At 38.8% G+C, this 21,654-nt stretch overlaps 1 protein-coding gene across 2 annotated transcripts in view; it reads left to right on the top strand.

Moving 5' to 3' along the window:
* EPHA6 (EPH receptor A6) overlaps positions 1-21,654 on the top strand; it is an 874,905-nt gene that overhangs the window by 807,262 nt on the left and 45,989 nt on the right. The gene's annotated exons all lie outside the window — the stretch shown is intronic.

Below are 21,654 nucleotides of genomic sequence, written 5' to 3'. Positions count from 1 at the left end.
ATGTAATTATCAGCAAAAGCAATTGCTTCGAGAACATAAGAAACTTGTGTGTTTAAGTGTTGAACAAGGATTTCGTATAGAACAAGAAATGATGTGCATATGATTATGTATGCTTGTTTAAGACCATTATTTTCTGAAATTCACGTCTTAGAACAAGTATTTAGACAAATTGAAAACGCAAAGTAAGGTAATGTTTGCAAAATATCTGTCACAGTGTCCATTAAGCACTTAGTAAGTGTTATCTATTCTCATCATCATAACTACTATTAATATCATCATTATTATTATTTCTTCTAACAAATAGTTACAACTGTGCTCAGTCAAGTAGTTATTGATTTACATGAAGGTCTTCATCAAAGGTAACAGAAGTAAAAACATCTTACTACTCAACATATTATCCCCATCTTTGTACCCTGTTTTAGTAATTCAGTTGTAAATGGTTCACAATTAACTTTGATTATTTTATAGCAAGCACAGAAATAGTTATCAAAAAACCTAGTTTCTAGGGCTCCCCTGGTGGCGCAGTGGTTGAGAGTCCACCTGCCGATGCAGGGGACACGGGTTCATGCCCCGGTCCAGGAAGATCCCACATGCCGCGGAGCAGCTGGGCCTGTGAGCCATGGCCGCTGAGCCTGCGCGTCCAGAGCCTGTGCTCCGCAACGGGAGAGGCCACAACAGTGAGAGGCCCGTGTACCGCAAAAAAAAAAAACAAAAAAAACAAAAAAAAACAAAAAAAAAGAAAAAACCTAGTTTCTAGTCCTACTCTACCACTCACTATTGTGTGACCTAGAATGAGTCTTATTTTCTCTAGGCCACAGTTAAAATCGAGGGTATTTATGAATACCTTTCTTATCTAATATTCTAAGGGGTAGAATTGCAGGAAAAGTTTTATAATGTATTGCATTCACTTTAATCTGTCCTTGGAAATCACCTCACTTCTGCCCCAAGCAAGTTCCACATGTAGTTTAAAAGTGTCATTTCACTGAGTGGTACTGCAGGCTGCAGAAACTACCATTGCAGTGTGTAATGGATATCAAAGATTTACTAAGGATAAAAACTTGCCTTAACCTGCTTGAAACCAAAACTGAACTTTTAGAAACTATTCTATAACAGAGAGATAGATACCCGTTGTCTTTAAACTATCTTTTACTCTTTGCAGTACCTTTGACCTTCGTGTGAATTTTATAGCAAACCAAGTCACACTTTTTCAACTGTTTATCCCTGAGCGGTACCATCTGATATGAATAGTATTCCATCAAAATGTGTTTTTTTTCCTGAGGAAGTCTTGCTATAATACTCATCAGAATGACAGCCAGTGTATTATACATTACAGTAAAACATCCCCAGAGCAAAGGTACATGTGATGATGAATTATGCTAATATCTTATTGTTGTTATGTTATCAGCACTCAGATAGTGATTTAGTGAGATACATCATCAGTGAGAGATTATCTGATTTCATATTACTCAAAAAATGACACCATCATGGAAAACTTCAAGCAGATTCATTTGATTAATAGGGTTGGTGATATTCTAGTGCCAGAAGTCATGTATAGTGGTATATTAAAATGTCCTTTGAAACTGAAAACAAGTTAAAGAAAGATAAGTCCATGAGGTGAGGTTATAAAAGCACTGTCAATTTAAATACTATTACTGTAGACAGAGTGGAGAGTTAAATATAAACCAAAAGTCGTCCTTTGTCCTTTCTTCAAACATTTGACAAAGATTTTGTTCTACTTAATTATCTTTAAGAAACCTTGAGAACTTCTTATAAGAAGATGTCTGTCATAAGACTACTGGTTATTGGGCTTCCCTGGTGGCGCAGTGGTTGAGAGTCCGCCTGCCAATGCAGGGGACACGGGTTCGTGCCCCGGTCCGGGAAGATCCCACATGCCGTGGAGCGGCTGGGCCCGTGAGCCGTGGCCGCTGGGCCTCTGCGTCCAGAGCCTGTGCTCTGCAACAGGAGAGGCCACAACAGTGAGATGCCCGCGTACTGCACAAAAAAAAACAACAAAAAAAAGACTACTGGTTATCCAATATATCTGCAGTATACAGATGACACTTTGTGATGATATATGCATTATGCCCCAAGCCACTGAACCAATCAGACATATCACAGAACTTGTTGAGTAACAACTAATTTATTCAGGATATAAGCTGATCACTTCTGTTCCAGGATCTTCCTTTGCACAGGATCTTGCACACATTAGGCACTCAAAAGATACCTACTAAACTGAATTAATGATTCTCTTATAACATTCTATTTTATATTCCAAACCACAAAATAATGTCTGATGCCAAACTGTTAGATTAAAAGAGCCAGACACCATGGATTGCAAATAGAAAAAACATTTTTCTTGGCACTGCTCCTTCTATCCTGATCATAAAAGCTGGAATTTCTTCCCCACAACTGTCTGTATAAGATCTCTGACCCGAAGATGGTTTTTTGGGGACCCTAGTCTGCCATCTTCTTGGTCTGCCAGCTTTCTGAATAAGGTCCTTATTCCTTGCCTCAACACCTCGTCTCCCAATTTATTGGCCTGTTGTGTAGTGAGCAGAGCAAGCATAGCGAGCTTGGACTCAGTAACAAAATTGGCTTAGCCCACCAGGAGCCTTGCTGCTCGTGGCTAGCCGGCCCTGGTCAGGGAATATTGGGGCAAGGTCCTAGCAGCTTCTGGGACCATTTGTCCTGAGGATCTTTCCTTCAAAACTCGCTGAAACAACACTGGTTACCCCAGCGTTTGGCAGATGAAGCAAGGAACTGACAAACTTCTATGAGTTGACAGGCTCGATTTTGGAGGTGAAGTAACATTGGCAAATCTGTGCACTGATGAATGAGAGCTGTGAAAAAAGATCAGCCTACAACCAAGAAACACAAGGTGAGGGAATCCAGCACTAGAAAAAGAAGCCATGTGGATGAAACGCTCTTGGTGCTCCAGCCAGGAGTCAGTGCTGGGCCTCTGAGGTGGCAGAGCCAACTTCAGGACACTGGTCCACAAGAGACCTCCCAGCTCCACATAATATCGAACAGCAAAAATCTCCCAGAGATCTCCATCTCAACACCAGCACCAAGCTACACTCAACGACCAGCAAGCTACAGTGCTGGACATCCTATGCCAAACAACTAGCAAGACAGGAACACAACCCCACCCATTAGCAGAGAGGCTGCCTAAAATCATAATAAGTCCACAGACACCCCAAAACTCACCGCAAGACGTGGACCTGCCCACCAGAAAGACAAGATCCGGCCTCATCCACCAGAACACAGGCACTAGTCCCCTCCACCAGGAAGCCTACACAACCCACTGAACTAACCTCAGCCACTGGGGACAGACACCAAAAACAACGGGAACTACGAACCTGCAGCCTGCAAAAGGGAGACCCCAAACACAGTAAGATAAGCAAAATGAGAAGACAGAAAAACAGAGCAAATGAAGGAGCAAGATAAAAACCCACCAGACCTAACAAGTGAAGAGGAAATAGGCAGTCTACCTGAAAAAGAATTCGGAATAATGATAGTAAAGATGATCCAAAATCTTGGAAATAGAATAGAGAAAATGCAAGAAACATTTAAAAAGGACCTAGAAGAAACACGCAATGATGAACAACACAATAAATGACATTAAAAATACTCTAGAAGGGACCAACAGCAGAATAACTGAGGCAGAAGAACGGATAAGTGACCTGGAAGATAAAATAGTGGAAATAACTACTGCAGAGCAGAATAAAGAAAAAAGAATGAAAAGAACCGAAGACAGTTTCAGAGACCTCTGGGACAACCTTAAACAAACCAACATTTGAATTATACTGGTCCCAGAAGAAGAAGAGAAAAAGAAAGGGACTGAGAAAATATTTCAAGAGATTACAGTTGAAGACTTCCCTAATACAGGAAATGAAATAGTTAATCATGTCCAAGAAGCACAGAGAGTCCCATACAGGATAAATCCAAGGAGAAACACGCCAAGACACATATTAATAAAACTGTCAAAAATTAAATACAAAGAAAACATATTAAAAGCAACAAGCGAAAAACAACAAATAACACACAAGGGAATCCCCATAAGGTTAACAGCTGATCTTTCAGCAGAAACTCTGCAAGCCAGAAGGGACTGGCAGGACATATTTAAAGTGATGAAGGAGAAAAACCTACAACCAAGTTTGCTCTACCCAGCAAGGATCTAATTCAGATTTGATGGAGAAATTAAAACCTTTACAGGCAAGCAAAAGCTGAGAGAGTTCAGCAGCACCAAACCAGCTTTACAACACATGCTAAAGGATCTTGTCTAGGCAAGAAACACAAAAGAAGGAAAAGACCTACAATAACAAACCCAAAACAATTAAGAACATGGGAATAGGAACATACATATCGATAATTACCTAAATGTAAATGGACTAAATGCTCCAACCAAAAGACACAGACTGGCTGAATGGATACAAAAACAAGACCCATATATATGCTGTCTACAAGAGACCCACTTCAGACATAGAGACACATAAGACTGAAAGTAGGGGGATGGAAAAAGATATTCCATGCAAATGGAAACCAAAAGAAAGCTGGAGTACCAATTCTCATATCAGACAAAATAGACTTTAAAATAAAGACTATTAGAACAGACAAAGGAGGACACAACATAATGATCAAGGGATCCATCCAAGAAGAAGATATAACAATTGTAAATAATTATGCACACAACATAGGAGCACCTCAATACATAAGGCAAATAATAACAGCCATAAAAGGGGAAATCGACAGTAATACAATCATAGTAGGGGACTTTAACACCCCACTTTCACCCATGGACAGATCATCCAAAATGAAAATAAATAAGGAAACACAAGCTTTAAATGATACATTAAACAAGATGGACTTAATTGATATTTATAGGACATTCCATCCAAAAACAACAGAATACACATTTTTCCCAAGTGCTCGTGGAACATTCTCCAGGATAGATCATATCTTGGGTCACAAATCAAGCCTTGGTAAATTTAAGAAAATTGAAATCGTATCAAGTATCTTTTCTGACCACAATGCTATGAGACTAGATATCAATTACAGGAAAAGATTTGTAAAAAATACAAACACATGGAGGCTTAGCAATACACTACTTAATAATGAAGTGATCACTGAAGAAATCAAATAGGAAATCAAAATATAGCTAGAAACAAATGACAATGGAGACACAATGACCCAAAACCTATGGGATACAGCAAAAGCAGTGCTAAGAGGGAAGTTTATAGCAATACAAGTCCATCTTAAGAAGCAGGAAACATCTCAAATAAACAACCTAACCTTGCACCTCAAGCAATAAGAGAAAGAAGAACAAAAAAACCCCAAAGCTAGCAGAAGGAAAGAAATCATAAAAATCAGATCAGAAATAAATGAAAAAGAAAAGAAGGAAACAATAGCAAAGATCAATAAAACTAAAAGCTGGTTCTTTGAGAAGATCAACAAAATTGACAAAGCATTAGCCAGACTCATCAAGAAAAAAGGGAGAAGACTCAAATCAATAGAATTAGAAATGAAAAAGGAGAAGTAACAACTGACACTGCAGAAATACAAAAGATCGTGAGAGATTACTACAAGCAACTCTATGCAAATAAAATGGACAAGCTGGAAGAAACGGACAAATTTTAGAAATGCACAACCTACCAAGACTGAATCAGGGAGAAATAGAAAATATGAACAGACCAATCACAAGCACTGAAATTGAAACTGTGATTAAAAATCTTCCAACAAACAAAAGCCCAGGACCAGATGGCTTCATAGGTGAATTCTATCAAACATTTAGAGAAGAGCTAATACCTATCCTTCTCAAACTCTTCCAAAATATAGCAGAGGGAGGAACACTCCCAAACTCATTCTATGAGGCCACCATCACCCTGATACCAAAACCAGACAAGGATGTCATAAAGAACGAAAACGACAGGCCAATATCACTGATGAACATAGATGCAAAAATCCTCAACAAAATACTAGCAGACAGAATCCAACAACACATTAAAAGGATCATACACCATGATCAAGTGGGGTTTATTCCAGGAATGCAAGGATTCTTCAATATATGCAAATCAATCAATATGATACACCATATTAAAATTTGAAGGAGGAAAACCATATGGTCATCTCAATAGATGCAGAGAAAGCTTTCAACAAAATTCAACACCCATTTATGATAAAAACCCTGCATAAAATAGGCAAAGAGGGAACTTTCCTCAACATAATAAAGGCCATATATGACAAACCCACAGCCAACATCATCCTCAATCGTGAAAAACCGAAAACATTTCCACTAAGATCAGGAACAAGACAAGGTTGCCCACTCTCACCACTCTTATTCAACATAGTTTTGGAAGTTTTAGCCACAGCAATCAGAGACGAAAAGGAAATAAAAGGAATCCAAATCGGAAAAGAAGAAGTAAAGCTGTCACTGTTTGCAGATGACATGATACTATACATAGAGAATCCTAAAGATGCTACCAGAAAACTACTAGAGCTAATCAATGAACTTGGTAAAGTAGCAGGATACAAGATTAATGCACAGAAATCTCTGGCATTCCTATACACTAAGGATGAAAAATCTGAAAGTGAAATGAACACTCCCATTTACCATTGCAACAAAAAGAATAAAATATCTAGGACTAAATCTACCTAAGAAGACAAAAGACCTGTATTCAGAAAATTATAAGACACTGATGAAAGAAATTAAAGATGATACAAATAGATGGAGAGATATACCATGTTCTTGGATTGGAAGAATCAACATTGTGAAAATGACTCTACTACCCAAAGCAATCTACAGATGCAATGCAATCCCTATCAAACTACCACTGGCATTTTTCACAGAACTAGAACGAAAAATTTCACAATTTGTATGGAAACACACAAGACCCCGAATAGCCAAAGCAATCTTGAGAACGAACAACAGAGCTGGAGGAATCAGGCTCCCTGACTTCAGACTATACTACAAAGCTACAGTAATCAAGACAGTATGGTACTGGCACAAAAACAGATATATAGATCAATGGAACAGGATAGAAAGCCCAGATATAAACCCACGCACATATGGTCACCTTATCTTTGATAAAGGAGGCAGGAATGTACAATGGAGAAAGGACAGCCTCTTCAATAAGAGGTACTGGGAAAACCGGACAGGTACATGTAAAAGTATGAGATTAGAACACTCCCTAACACCGTACACAAAAATAAGCTCAAAATGGATTAAAGACCTAAATGTAAGGCCAGAAACTATCAAACTCTTAGAGGAAAACATAGGCAGAACACTCTATGACATAAATCACAGCAAGATCCTTTCTGACCCACCTCCTAGAGAAATGGAAATAAAAACAAAAATAAACAAATGGGACCTAATGAAACTTCAAAGCTTTTGCACAGCAAAGGAAACCATAAACAAGACCAAAAGACAACCCTCAGAATGGGAGAAAATATTTGCAAATGAAGCAACTGACAGAGGATTCATCTCCAAAATTTACAAGCAGCTCATGCAGCTCAATATCAAAAAAACAAACAACCCAATCCAAAAATGGGCAGAAGACCTAAATAGACATTTCTCCAAAGAAGATAATCAGACTGTCAACAAACATGTGAAAGAATGCTAAACATCATTAATCATTAGGGAAATGCAAATCAAAACTACAATGCGATATCATCTCACACCGTTCAGAATGGCCATCATCACAAAATCTAGAAACAATAAATGCTGGAGAGGGTGTGGAGAAAAGGGAACACTCTTGCACTGCTGGTGGGAATGTGAATTGGTACAGCCGCTATGGAGAACAGTATGGAGGTTCCTTAAAAAACTACAAATAGAACTACCATATGACCCAGCAATCCCACTACTGGGCATATACCCTGAGAAAACCATAATTCAAAAAGAGTCATGTACCAAAATGTTCATTGCAGTTGTATTTACAATAGCCAGGAGATGGAAACAACCTAAGTGTCCATCATCGGATGAATGGATAAAGAAGATGTGGCACATATATGCAATGGAATATTACTCAGCCATAAAAAGAAACGAAATTGAGTTATTTTTAGTGAGGTGGATGGACCTAGAGTCTGTCATACAGAGTGAAGTAAGTCAGAAAGAGAAAGGCAAATACCGTATGCTAACACATATATATGGAATCTGAGGAAAAAAGAATGTCATGAAGAACCTAGGGGTAAGACAGGAATAAAGACACAGACCTACTAGAGAATGGACTTGAGGATAAGGGGAGGGGGAAGGGTAAGCTGTGACAAAGTGAGAGAGTGGCATGGACATATATACACTACCAAACGTGAAATAGATAGCTAGTGGGAAGCAGCCGCATAGCACAGGGAGATCAGCACGGTGCTTTGTGATCGCCTGGAGGGGTGTGATAGGGAGGGTGGGATGGAGGGAGACGCAAGAGGGAAGAGATATGGGAACATACGTATAGGTATAACTGATTCACTTTGTTATAAAACAGAAACTAACACTCCATTGCAAAGCAATTATACTCCAATAAAGATTTAAAAAAAAAAATAAGATCTCTGACCCATTCATAGTCAGAGGGGTTATGGGAAGAAGGCTAGGTAAGCTGAAGGATAGATCTCACTTAATTGGTACTCTCTTGATCTGGCATTGATTTGAGCTTCCTGGGTAATTAAAACTAACTGTGTCATTACTTTCATAGCTTCTTTGGGGACCCCTCCCAATCACTACACATATCTTTCCTGAAGATTTACTAACAAAGTCTGTGCCTTTTAGAGCTCATGATCATTTTGTTAGTCTGTTTTCCAGCTGTTCACCTCTTTGATGACATCTTACACTTTTGGGCAACGTGCCTTTGAAAAAAAAAACCCAAGCAGACCCCATCCCACAAGGCCCATGTCTGATTCAAAGATAGAGTCCTTTGCCCTGCAGTTAGTGAAAACACAGCTTATAACAATTACAATAACTAACTTTTACGGAGTGCATTGTTTACATATATTAACTTATTCAACTTTCTCAAGAAGAGAAGGAATGATTATCCTCGTTTTTACACATGAAAAAATGGAGCCATAGAGGTATTAATTCAACCAAAGTTACAAGATCTGGAGATGAGAGAGCCAAGACTCAAGCCTTGGTGGTCTGAGCTCTACTGTGTATGCTCCTAATTACAGCACTAAATTGTAGGTTTTATATTCACGCTAAATACTAAATTCTTTTTTTTTTTTTTTTTTTTTTGTGGTACGCGGGCCTCTCACTGCTGTGGCCTCTCCTGTTGCGGAGCACAGGCTCCAGACACACAGGCCCAGCGACTATGGCTCACAGGCCCAGCCGCTCCGTGGCATGTGAGATCCTCCCGGACCGGGGCACGAACCCGCGTCCCCTGCATCAGCAGGTGGACTCTCAACCACTGCGCCACCAGGGAAGCCCCCTAAATTCATTTTTAAAACTACATACCAGTGTTCTCTCCTTAGAACAGGTACCAACCAGCCAGTGTCTCACCTGTAAGCTTTTCCAGGTATGGATCAAAACAAGTGCCTTGTATTCCACCAAACTCCAATGGCAAATAAAAATTCTCCCAGTGTTCCTATCAAGTCCCTCACTAGATTTGACATAAGGGGGTGCCTCACACTCCAACTACATTCTCCAAAAATAGTTATTTCCATCCAAGCCTCTTCAGTGATCTGGGTACTGAGCAACAGGTGACAAAACCAGTGATTTTGTTCCTTTGTTTTTGAATCTCTCTTATAAAGCCTTGTTGTAATGTAGGAGAGGTATGCAATGTAGGACACTTGCTGTGTATTATTTTTTTCTCCTTGGCCTTTTTGGGCCTTGGCTATAATTGAGATAGAAAGAGCCCTACTTTAATATCCTTTTACAAAAATAAGGGCCATTTTCTGTAACCTGAAAGATAAGGATATGAGAGTATATTGCTTCTAGGAACGAGTGGGTATGTCTCTTCGTCAGTAGTAAAAACCTTAAAAGATGAATGTGTTCCAGACCTCAAGAAATGTTTCAGGGTCATGAAGGGAGTTTTTACTTCAGCTGATTTATGTGTGCAATTTCAATAGGGCCGCCTGTTGTAGAGTGCTTCCAGGGATCCACTGGTTAGATCATGATGAAGCTGGTATCAACCTGTCAGTGTGCAATTTGGCTTGGAGGTGTGTTATCAATTTCCAAAGCATCTAATATACTCGACTGAACGGACAGGATGTGGGGCACTCTGCATCCCAGCAATCATTGTGTCAATCTGTCGCACACGTTGCTAGATTGCTGCCAGTCTTCTTCCGCAAAGTGCTTCCATTTAAAACTTCCCAAGAACACCCCCAAGATAGGTTGAACGAATATTCTGACCCCTTTTATACACTGCAGCTGTCCTTAGTTTTATTGGCATGTTAAATGAATGATCATTAAATTATGTTTATTTCATTTAAATTTAAACATGTTAAATTATTAATGAATTTTTAAGAAAATAGCAAAGCATTAAAAATAGCCAGTGTGTATGTTTCTTTTATTCATTTACTTACTAATAAAGAAATGGTCATTGTCTTAAGAAGAAAAGAAGTTAGTGACAAGCAAGCTGCTTCACAATCTAATTCTTGACGTAAAGGTTTTTTGTGAAACTGTTTTGCCACCTACAAATTCTTCTTCCTCGTGGGAAATTTACCTCTACTTGTCTTTTGCCTCTAAAAGTTGAAGGAGGACACTTTAGTGCTTAAAAAGGTGAAATGATGTTTCAGGATAATGCAATAAAGTTAATATGTAAAGCTCTTTACATTTATAGAATATTTTATTCATAATACTTTATTGAATGTTGACAAAAGGAAAGCAGAATTATGTAACGGAAATATCACTGGTTTGAAGGCAGAGGCCTGCATCCGAGTCTTAGACCTGGCACGTTTGCTGGCCACGTTGCCCTGGATAGTTTTCCTGCCTGCCTTTTCTGAGCTTCATTTTCTTTGACTGAAAATGATGACAACTGTTTTTATTAGCAGCAAGTAAACTGAGTATAGGATCTGGGCCTTATTTATCTTTGTGTCCACAGGTTCCAGCTCAGTGTCTGGCAATAAATGCTTCATGATGAGTAAATAAACCCATGAGGAATTATTATCTTCCATTTACAGATGAGCAGAGTGATTCCCCAAAAGTTTCAGTGACCTAGTGTTACACAGCCAGTGAGGAAAATGCCATGAGAAAAGCATTTCTTATGGTTGTGAGAACAGGATCAAATTCTGGGAGTTCTGACACATGTGGAGTTCTCTTCATAGCACTAGAAGAGAATACCCAGGTGTATATAGACAGTAGATTTCAGAAGCATATACTTCAGGGTGTTCCACTGGAGAGCTAGTTTATTCCCCCTCACTCTCTGCAGATACTTACAGTTAGCAACAAATATTGATACTGTGATGCCTTCCCTCTTGGTGGAGATAAAGAATACATAACAGATATAGCACTTGTTTCCCCTTTTGAAATGACAGACATTTTTCTTATGAGAAATGTATGTATGTATCCTGCACAGTGTTTAGTGTAGAGACTAAATATGAGAAGAAATAATACTAATAATTACTCTTACATGAGCTAAGCACTGTCGCAGCATTTTAGATGCATTCTCTTCTTTAATCTACAAAACGTCTCTATAAGTTACTATCATTATCTTCTCTTTACAGCTGAGAAAATTGAGGTATGGAGAGGTAAGGAAATTTGCCAAAGGGTATACAGCTCCTAAGTAGCAGAGGCAGGATTCAGATCTAAGCAGTACAACCTGAGAGCCCGAGCTCTTAACCTCTACACTTTACTGTCCTGGATAGTAAATAGAGAAGTGTAGGACACACAAAAAGGATCCTGATATGCAGTTCCCAAATGCAACTCAGAAACTGAAACTTAGCAAGAACACAAGGCCTGGAAGAAAATACTATGCCTCACAGAAAAACCAAGGAATGTCTAGAACACATGAAAATCCCTTTTGCAGCTATTTCTCTTATGCCACAATTTACTATAACACACGTTCAGGTAAGCATTTAACTAAATATCAATATATTTTGTCTGAACTTGCATTTGACTAGAACAAATACCCTCAATTTTCAAGGGATGGCAGAAATATTAATTCTGTGGCAACTGTCGTAGCCCAGGTTCCCAAGAATATAGAGCCTCAGAAAATAATTTAAAATGATGAGGCTTGGGCTTCCCTGGGGGCGCAGTGGTTGAGAGTCCGCCTGCCGATGCAGAGGACACGGGTTCGTGCCCCGGTCCGGGAGGATCCCACATGCCGCGGAGCGGCTGGGCCCGTGAGCCATGCACGTCCGGAGCCTGTGCTCCGCAACGGGAAAGGCCACAACAGTGAGAGGCCCGCAAAAAAAAAAAAATAAAAAATGATGAGGCTTTATTTGGGAGGTACCAACCAGAGCATCTAGACAGAGGGAGAACAGAGGTGAGACAAGAAGAATGTGGAGAGATGCCACAACAGACCTCTGTGCTTGCTGCTTCTTCACACGGACCATGAAAAAAAGCGATTGAGAGACGTGTCCACTAACCATGCAAGGCTTCTCCAGATCGGTTGCATGGAGGAACCATGCTTGAAATCATTCATGGCAAGAAGGAAGAAGGAGGAATTTCTCTGTCCAACTCCTTCCTGACTGCTGTTTCTGTTGGCCAGTGTTCACCGTATTCTGAGTTAATTCCCCCGTGTTTCCAAGTTGAGTGAACTGGCAGCTTCAATGACCACATGAGATGTCAGGTTTCACATTCTTCAGTGTGGTGTATCTTTCAAGTCCAGAGTGGTGGAAGTCACAAATTCTGAGCCTATCACTGATGGAACTGAATGCGCAGAGATGGACTTGGCATTCCCAAGGCAAGGGCCCGGCCAGCCCTCAGGGGTGGCATCAATGGTCCACGAGGCAGATGAGACTGACAGAAGCTGATACATTCCCTAATACTTATGAAACTTTTAGGAAATCAGCTTCTTCAACTCAGCTGAACAGAATATCAAAAGTCAAGGCCACTAAGAAAGAACCTTCAACTTTAACATATGATAACATCTAAGTGTGGGGTATAGAGGAAAAAGAAATGCAAACATACACACACACAATACATGTATACAAGATATGCATACAAATATGTATATTATATATATAATTTTCTTCAATATCACAAAATATTTAGTACTGCATATTATAATCCAACCACAACAAATGGATTTTTAGAAAAACGATTCTGAAAAGATGTGGGTTTTCAGAGCCAGTATTCCATTGGTGGTAGACCATGGCAGGCCAGGCCTCACACAGCAGGGAGAAGAGTGCAAAAGGCATTAGGAAGGAAAAGAACGTTAGGAAACCTCGCACAGGCCACATCACAGGCCAAAGGCCAGGAGGCAGGTGGGTTGTGTCATAGGGTAAAGTAAAGGGTTTCCCTGTTGGTGAGCAGAGCATAGTATCCAGAGCATCTGGCAACGGGTCATGAAGGGTAGTCCAGGAAGACAAGCAACCTGTGCTAGTCACAGCTAATGGATTTTAGGGTCAAGAAGTCCTTGTATGGGGGTAGTAGTGGCCCCAGAGCTTAAGAAAGAGCCTGTATGCTAGTGATGGCTGAGTATTCCTTCTTGGGGAGATCAGAGGGTATGAGGGCAGAGAATCAGATTAAAGGGCCAGACAAGTCATTCAGTTACTAATTTTCCTGAATTAGAGTACACTGACAGCTAGTGATGTGTTTTTTAGCAAAAATTTATTGAGCACTTATTATATCTGATATTTAATATATATTTCAGACTAGCAACAAATACAAAAATTCTATAATTTATTGTGTATTTTGATAGTCTAACATGGTTCTCACAATCATAGACCATCTGCATATATAATTTCATTTTAAATAGTAAAATTTAATATTACCATTTGTATTTGTCCGATAATGATTACCTACCTTCTTGACTGTTGTACAGTATAATTTATACTTATCTGACATTCACATTTACATGTAATCCCTTCCTCCTTCTTTTCCATCCCCCATCAAGTGTAATGCAGTCAACTCCTTAAATGATAAGTGGTAGAAATATTCTATAGAGATACCTAGCCATTTCCCCAAATATATAAATTGAGTGTCAAGCTGAAAATAATGTAAAGTATCTACATTCCTAGTTCAGTGTTCTCAAAAGTAGCCCATCCTGACAGCTGGCAAGAGTATCCTGCTCTGACAGTCTGACCGTTACACTCCAATTAAATATAAAAACAGATCTGAATCTTTTTCACCCAGTTGTACTGTCAAGGATAGTATAACTTGACTGTCATATAGAGCTCCTTAAATCAGCCTGCCAAGAAAATATGATTGTAGTACAGATTTTAGCATTCAGAAATATACACTCCCCTTTCACTTACACAGATTTTGAGGGTCAAAGCTATGCATTTTTATGAGATATTTTATTATCTTTCAACCTTTGTGAAGATCAGTGTATTAGAATAGAGAAAACTTTTTCTCCTTTACTGCTGAAGTGATTTGGTACAAGGGAAACACTAATGAGGATTTTTTTATTACTTACTGAAATTTTCCATTGGACAAAATGAGAAAGTTTTATTTTAAAAAAAGATGGATGCAATATTTAAATTCCATAATACTTTTGGAAACTAAGCATCTGTTCAAAATAGATGAATATTTAGAAAAGGGATAAAAGTGTGGAGTTTTGAATTTTCTTAGAAACATGATGTTTCCAAGAAGAGTCGCAGCATGTTTCAGCAAAAATTTAAACCCTAAGAGCCCTGACTTACAAATCTAAGCGAAGAGAGAAACTTTTAGAAGTAGATTTTTTTCCATTTATTTTAAATGTAATATAGTTCTTATTATAATTCCTAAAAATGATGAGTTTTTAGCATTTTTCTGTGACATAATGGGTACAGCAACCTAATCACTCTTTCTCTTATTATTGTCATTCCAATGGTTATACTTTTAGACGGTGGCATGCAAGTCATCCTGGCTTTGACTCCCATGGGTTGATTGAATCACATTATGTTTTTTAACCAGTTAGATCATAAACTCCATCATTTAACACAGTGAATGACTAAAACCTCTAGGACTTTCTCTTCAAATTAAAAAGTCCTAAATGAATATATCCAAGTTTAATACAGTTAAGCTCTCGTCCCCATTTTATCATCATCAACGTGAGCACCCGCTGTACTAAATGTAAGATGTCTCTTTTTCCTTGAATTATAAAAGTTAATCTTTCCTTTTTAAGAGATACTTAGGAGAGGGAGGGTGGAATCATTTTAGGGCTCATGAAAGTGAAAGATTGACAGCACTGGCTGAAGTCAGACAGAAAGCAGTCAGCCCTGGGGAAGCCTTGCTGACAGCGACGCTAGCGCACTACAACGCTGGCATGAAACTTCCTCTGGATTCCAGGAAGAAGCCATTGGGGAAGAGCCTGTCAATAATGTAAAACCGGGCCAAATCGTTCTGGTTGTGGACTGTTAGCAAAATCCTACCCAAGACTAATTGGAGATGATCAAGCTCATGTTTCAAATGAAAAAATATGAGCATAGCCATCCTCAAATGAAAGGAGCTTTCCTGCAAATTAAGATGTTATTTTTTAAATAGTATTTTGGGTTTAATATCTCAGGTATTTTTCTACAAGTAGATTTTTTCTTCCTGAACTATCATAGCTGTGCTTTAAGTTCAGTTTTGTTTACCAGAAAGATATGAAAACAAGTTTAATGCTGTGAAAGATGTTTACTTAGAGCAATAATATGACAAGCAGTACTGAATATATAGCAACTTGCACATCACATAAAGCTTTCCAACCAACACTGGCTTTAAAATCACCAGTGAACTAAAAAACAAAACAAAACATAAACATAAAATTAAAACCAAGGGGGCTTCCCTGGTGGCGCAGTGGTTGAGAGTCCACCTGCCGATGCAGGGGACACGGGTTCGTGCCCCGGTCTGGGAAGATCCCACATGCCGCGGAGCGGCTGGGCCCGTGAGCCATGGCCACTGAGCCTGCGCGTCCGGAGCCTGTGTTCCGCAACGGGAGAGGCCACAACAGTGAGAGGCCCGCATACCGCAAAAAAAAAAAAAAAAAAAATTAAAACCAAGGGTATAGATGAAAGCCACCATGTCAAAAATACAATCAAATAAATCATCTTCTTTTGTGTTTAAATGATGGATGAAGCTTATGGTAACCATAACCACAGTTTTTGATGCCTTGAATTGCTTCAGAAACTTGACCTTCAGTTTATTTCTCTGGAGTATAACATTGAGCCCATGTGAAGTCTTTTCCCCTGAGCAAATTTGTTGTCAGAAGGGGAAAAACAACTAAAAATTGATCCTATAGAATTTCATAAATGACAACACTGGAAAACAACCTTTCTGAGAGAATTTTCTTTCTTCTACCTAGTATACACATATATGTGAGAAAAAAAATCCAAAAAGTTGGACATTTGTCCTTCTTCCCTTCAGATAAACTGCTTAAACTATGAATTTAATATAGACTAAAGCACACAAAAATCACTATGGATTAAATAGGGAGAAGGTAGAATGTTTTTAAACATAGCATTATTAATTTTAAATATCATAAGAAATCTTCCTAGTCTAATTAGTAGGTCCTTAGAGGATTTTCCCTAATAAATAAATTTAAAGTGTGTATAAATGATGCTTCAGGATGGTCCTTGAGAATTTTACAAAATTAGTTTTTGAATATTCTTCCCTCAACTTTGTTTACGTATAATTTATATGGACTCTCCACTTAGATATGTTAAGAAGAGTAAATGTCATCCTAGTATTCTCTGGAACATGGCAAATAACTAATCAGAAATTGAAATAGATGTCTTTAATGTATAAAAATTTGGTGCTGTATGTGACTATTATAGGATTATTGAGTAATGCTACTAACTTCCTAGAGATGGCAAGATGTTCCTGTTTCTGCTCTTGCCTCTATCTGTCCCCTATTCCCCATCCACAATGCAGCCAAAGTGATCTAAAAATAACAAAACAAAACCCCTATTTTGATCACCCCATTGCTTGAAGTCTTTCAATGGCTCTCCATTGCCAAAAGAAAAGGTTCAGATCCTTTAAATGCCTTAAGAATCCTTCATGATCTTTAAGCCTTTCGTGATCACTGCCTTGCTGACTTCTCTAGCCTCTATCTCTCCCCACTCCCTCATCTCACACTCTACTCTCCAATTATACTCGAATTCTCTCAGTACCTATAAATCTGTTATACTCTCTCTTGTGTACCTGCTCTTTTCCCTGCCTGGACCAGTCTTTCCTCCCCCCATCCCTGATCTCCTTTCTTTTATTCATCTAACTCCAATCTTCCATAAGGTCCAAGCCTAGACATCATTTTTTCTTGAAAGCCTTCCCTGACTGTCCCCTATCATGGCATCTGTCATATTTCATAACATCCTTTAATACATGTCACCCACTAGATGATAAGCACTGTCATGATCTTATGCTATATCTCCAACTCCTTTAATATTAATAGAGTATCTATTATGCTCAGACTCATCTCTAAGCTCTGAAAAAATAGCAAAGAATCAAGTGAAGTCAAAGTTCAAATTGTATTCTGAACACACAACAAATATTTGTTGGCAAGAACAGTAAAAGAAAACAGGACAGTAGAGAACAAAAGAAGAAACAAAAATGAAGTCGAGAAGAGTGTACAGAGTGAAATAAGAAAGAACGAGGAGACATTCAAGGTAAAATGGAAAGGGCTCATAAAAGTTCAAGTTGATCTCTTAAAAGGCCCCACCCACAACTAGATAGGCTCTCGTTCATTTAAAACTTTGCCTTTGTGATATTATTTGAAGGTGGTAGAGATGGTTCCTTGCTTCATTCTACCTGTAGCAAGTACATCCATATTGTCACGTTATGCCATGCAGCGTTCCAGCGATGTCCTCCAGATCCATCTGCTGTCCACAATGAACAAGGCTTCAGAACCCAAATGATATATTTAAGCCTGAGCAAAACAAGCTGGAAGCTTATTCTAAAAGCATTGATTTTCCAAAATTTATTCACTGGGAAAATCTGCTGTAAAACAGTGAATATGTTATGCAAGTAAAATTAGACCTTTCAACCTGCTTGGTATGATGCATGGTTGCACACACTTATTGCAGGTGATTCTGCCAAAATTAAAAGTAATTTCATTTTTTTATTAGACATTTAGTGCAAAAGGTCAAAAGTGACGTTTAGGATCCCTGTCATCTCTTATACTTAAAAAAATTTTTTTGACTTATTTACAGCATCTTTTTACCATGTGATGCAGATCTTTAAGCCACAACAAAATTAGGGTGAAAATAAATAAACAAATCAAACCAAATTGTGTATAATTTTGCATACAGAAACCATGACAGATGCATCCTAATTGTAAAATCCTGTTTACTAGGAACACATTTCAGGTTGTGGTGCCATTATGAAGCCCCATCGCCTACCGTTTTAAATGTCTAACCAAGCCTTCAGTGACATGGCTATTGTTGTTTCCAACTTCACGGCCACTGGCTTCCTCCTTGGACTCTAATGGACAGCAGTTTTAGACAACTTGCAATTCCTGGAACATATTATGCTGTTCCACCCCTCTGTGCTTGGAACTCACTGTTCTCTCTGAAAGGAGGCCCTGGCCTCTTTGTCTCACTCATCAAACTCCTACTTTTCTTTTAACTCTGTTGAAAACATTACCTTTATTAGGACGCTTTTCTGCTTCTCCCCATAGCTATCCCAAACAGCTGACCCTCCATTTTTGCTGCCAGATGCATCTTGTACAGACTTCTGTCAGAACCCCTACCCTCTGTGCTGCCATTATTTGTTTACGTCGGTGTCTTTCCTACTGTAACATGATCTCCCTGAGGGCAGGAAGGATGTCTTTGTGATCTCAAGCCCTGGCACGTGAGATATGTTTTGAAAAAATGTTTGATCATGCCACCTTCAGCACCTCTCTGGGCAATGCCCTTTATCAACTGAAAATTTCGAGTGGGAAATTTCCTTTATTTTCCTTACCATTAACCAAGCTCGTAATGATGACTAAGAAGGAACGAAGAAGGGAACTTTGAGTTCCACTTACACAGTATGGTTCTGCAATTGTGCTTTTCATTTTACCTGATTTGCCTAATTCATCCCTTCCAGTCATCTCCTCGGCAAATAATCATTAAATTCCTACTATAATCAAAGCACCATGCTAAATACTATAAAGTAGATTACAAAGAAGAATAAAGGCCCCTCCAAGATTTTTATAACCTTTCTGGGAAGACAGTACATTCACAATTTAAAAAGCCAGAGAGTACATAGAAGGTATGTGTTGGTAAATGCCAAATGAAGCAAGAAGACACAGGGGGTTATAGGCAGGCAGAAGAGAAGTAATCACTTCAGTCATGGACAAAATAGCACCGGAGGAAAAACTGACAAGATAGCATTCCACGCTGGAACAATGGAATGAAGAAAGGTTTGTATAAATTGGCTCTACTAAGAACCTGAAGATATAAGAAACCTGTTCTCCATATTTTAATCATTTTATCCCAACTTTAAAACTTATTGGGAATACTAGCATTTTAATTATTCTCTCAGCCAAAGTCTACCTTTAAAATAGAATTTATTTGCGTTAAATCTTGTTTTGGTATTTCCAGTTCCAGGTACTTCCAGATTTTTCTCAAGTTCTTACCCACCTTTGGATGTGAGCCCCTCAGCCTTGTCCTTCCCACCGAGCAAAGCTCTCTCAGTCTTTCAGAAGACTGTGCCCTCTCCTCTGTTGAGTGTTCATCGGTCTGAGTAGCTGGTCCCAAACAGACTGCCCCTAAAGATGTCATTATGTCATCTTGCCTCGCCTGTTCAGGTTACGCTCAGAACTAGCCTTTCTGAAAATGGGTAATTTGAGGTCACGGTTCCTCTCTGAACTGATATAGCACAACACTGCCTGCGACAGCTACAAGATAAGACCTGCTTCTCAGATATGTTCAGTCGGAGCACTGTGGATCTGTCAAGAAGAGTCTGATTTAATGTATAAAGTGCCTGTGGGCGTAACAGTGACACAGGGAGCAACTGAGCTCGGCACTAACCCTTTCTGCTACGTTTCCTCAGGCAGAAGTGGAGGTGGTCCCTTCTGTTTTAACTCACTGGGGTATTACATGTTTTGACAAATCATAGAGTATTAAACGTCACATGAACTGCAAGATCACACAGTCCAACCCCTCAATTTACAGAGAATCTGCAACTTGCCCAAGATCACACGACAAATTACGGTAAAAAGGGAGATTAGAAGCCAGGGGTTTTGCTTCACAGTCACTTTCTCCCTCCACATGGTACACTTTCGCTCCAAAGCAGGCACCCCTGGGTTTATGAGAATCACCACTGTGTATGCCCCGGAGTCCTAAACACTTTGTCCATCCTTTCTGAATATTTTTTTTCAAACAGGGTTTCCAAATAATACTAGTATAAATACAGACATACCTCATTTTATGCAATCTTTTTTCCTAAAGACAGGATCCGAATTTTTTCCCCAAATAAAGAGCACCCAACTGTAGATGGAGATGGATGGTATAAGTATTAATCAGTGCTTATTATTATTCTCACAGGACAACTGATAAGAAAGCAAAGTATTTGCTCTTTAGTGGTATACATCAGTTTGAGGCTATTCAGATAAAAATGCTTTTAAACACTCAAGTGTTATATGCATAAAGAATTATATTATCGTTTGATATATTAGTGTTTAATGTATTAAATGTCTCAATATTAATGGCCCCAAATAATTAATCCTTTATTCCCCTTTATGATTTATGTGGGACATTTTTAGAAAACTATTACTTCTATGCTAATTTCCATAGGTCTTTGCCATAAAAACTATAGATGAAAACTAAGAAAACTTCATTAAAGTACACTGGGGAAGAAGTAGGGGGGTAGCTAGGCTTCTGAAGAACTGGATTAAAATGAAAAGAGAGAGAGAGAGAGGAGAGAGGAGTGACATAAGGAAGAGTGCTACTGTCCAGAGAAGAGTAGCAGTGTTTTTTTAACTCTGTTAGTATCAGCTATCCTCGTGGGACCTTACCATACAGTATATTTGTAAAATCATAATGAATGATACATTGTTTTTTTTTTAATTGCCTTTCCTGTCAGTGGTTACCTACACTCAGATACAATGACAATTCTCATAATAATGTATATGATTAATTCTCACACAATAGTAACATTGTGTCCTACTTCATCTACCTTATAAAATGGAGAAGAAAATCTAATTTAACAGATATCCCCCAGAATAGTGTTATTCACTTAATGATGTAGCATCTATAGTCTCATCGAAAGAGGGTACTGAGAAATAGAGGGCAGTGAATTATTTTAGGGAGCAATTTAAGAGAAAGCAGGTAAAGGACTCTAATTCTTGAGGCTTTGAGCAGCACGATAAGCACCACTGCATTAAAGGAACAAAAAAAATTAGCATTCACTGAGCTGTTTATACATTTAGACAGTGAATAAAATGGACTGCAGTTTTAGGTAGATGGTGTGAGGCAAGAAAAATGAGAAAGTCTTTCCATAGTTAAGAATTTTTTTTAGAGAGTGGAAAACGAAGCTGACGAGGAGTTAGCTACTCATGTTTATTTGAAGTCATTTCTCACCTGCCCTATTCCTTATGAAAAACACGGTGTAAGTAAATTTCAGAAGTAGATAACTGTTTCATAATCAGAACAGGGAGATTGGGTTAAAGTTAGAGTAGGGCCGGGGGAACC

This window comes from Lagenorhynchus albirostris, chromosome 5 (assembly GCF_949774975.1).
Source record: "Lagenorhynchus albirostris chromosome 5, mLagAlb1.1, whole genome shotgun sequence".
Taxonomy (NCBI): Eukaryota; Metazoa; Chordata; class Mammalia; order Artiodactyla; family Delphinidae; genus Lagenorhynchus; species Lagenorhynchus albirostris.
This window is presented reverse-complemented; position numbering and strand designations above follow the sequence as displayed.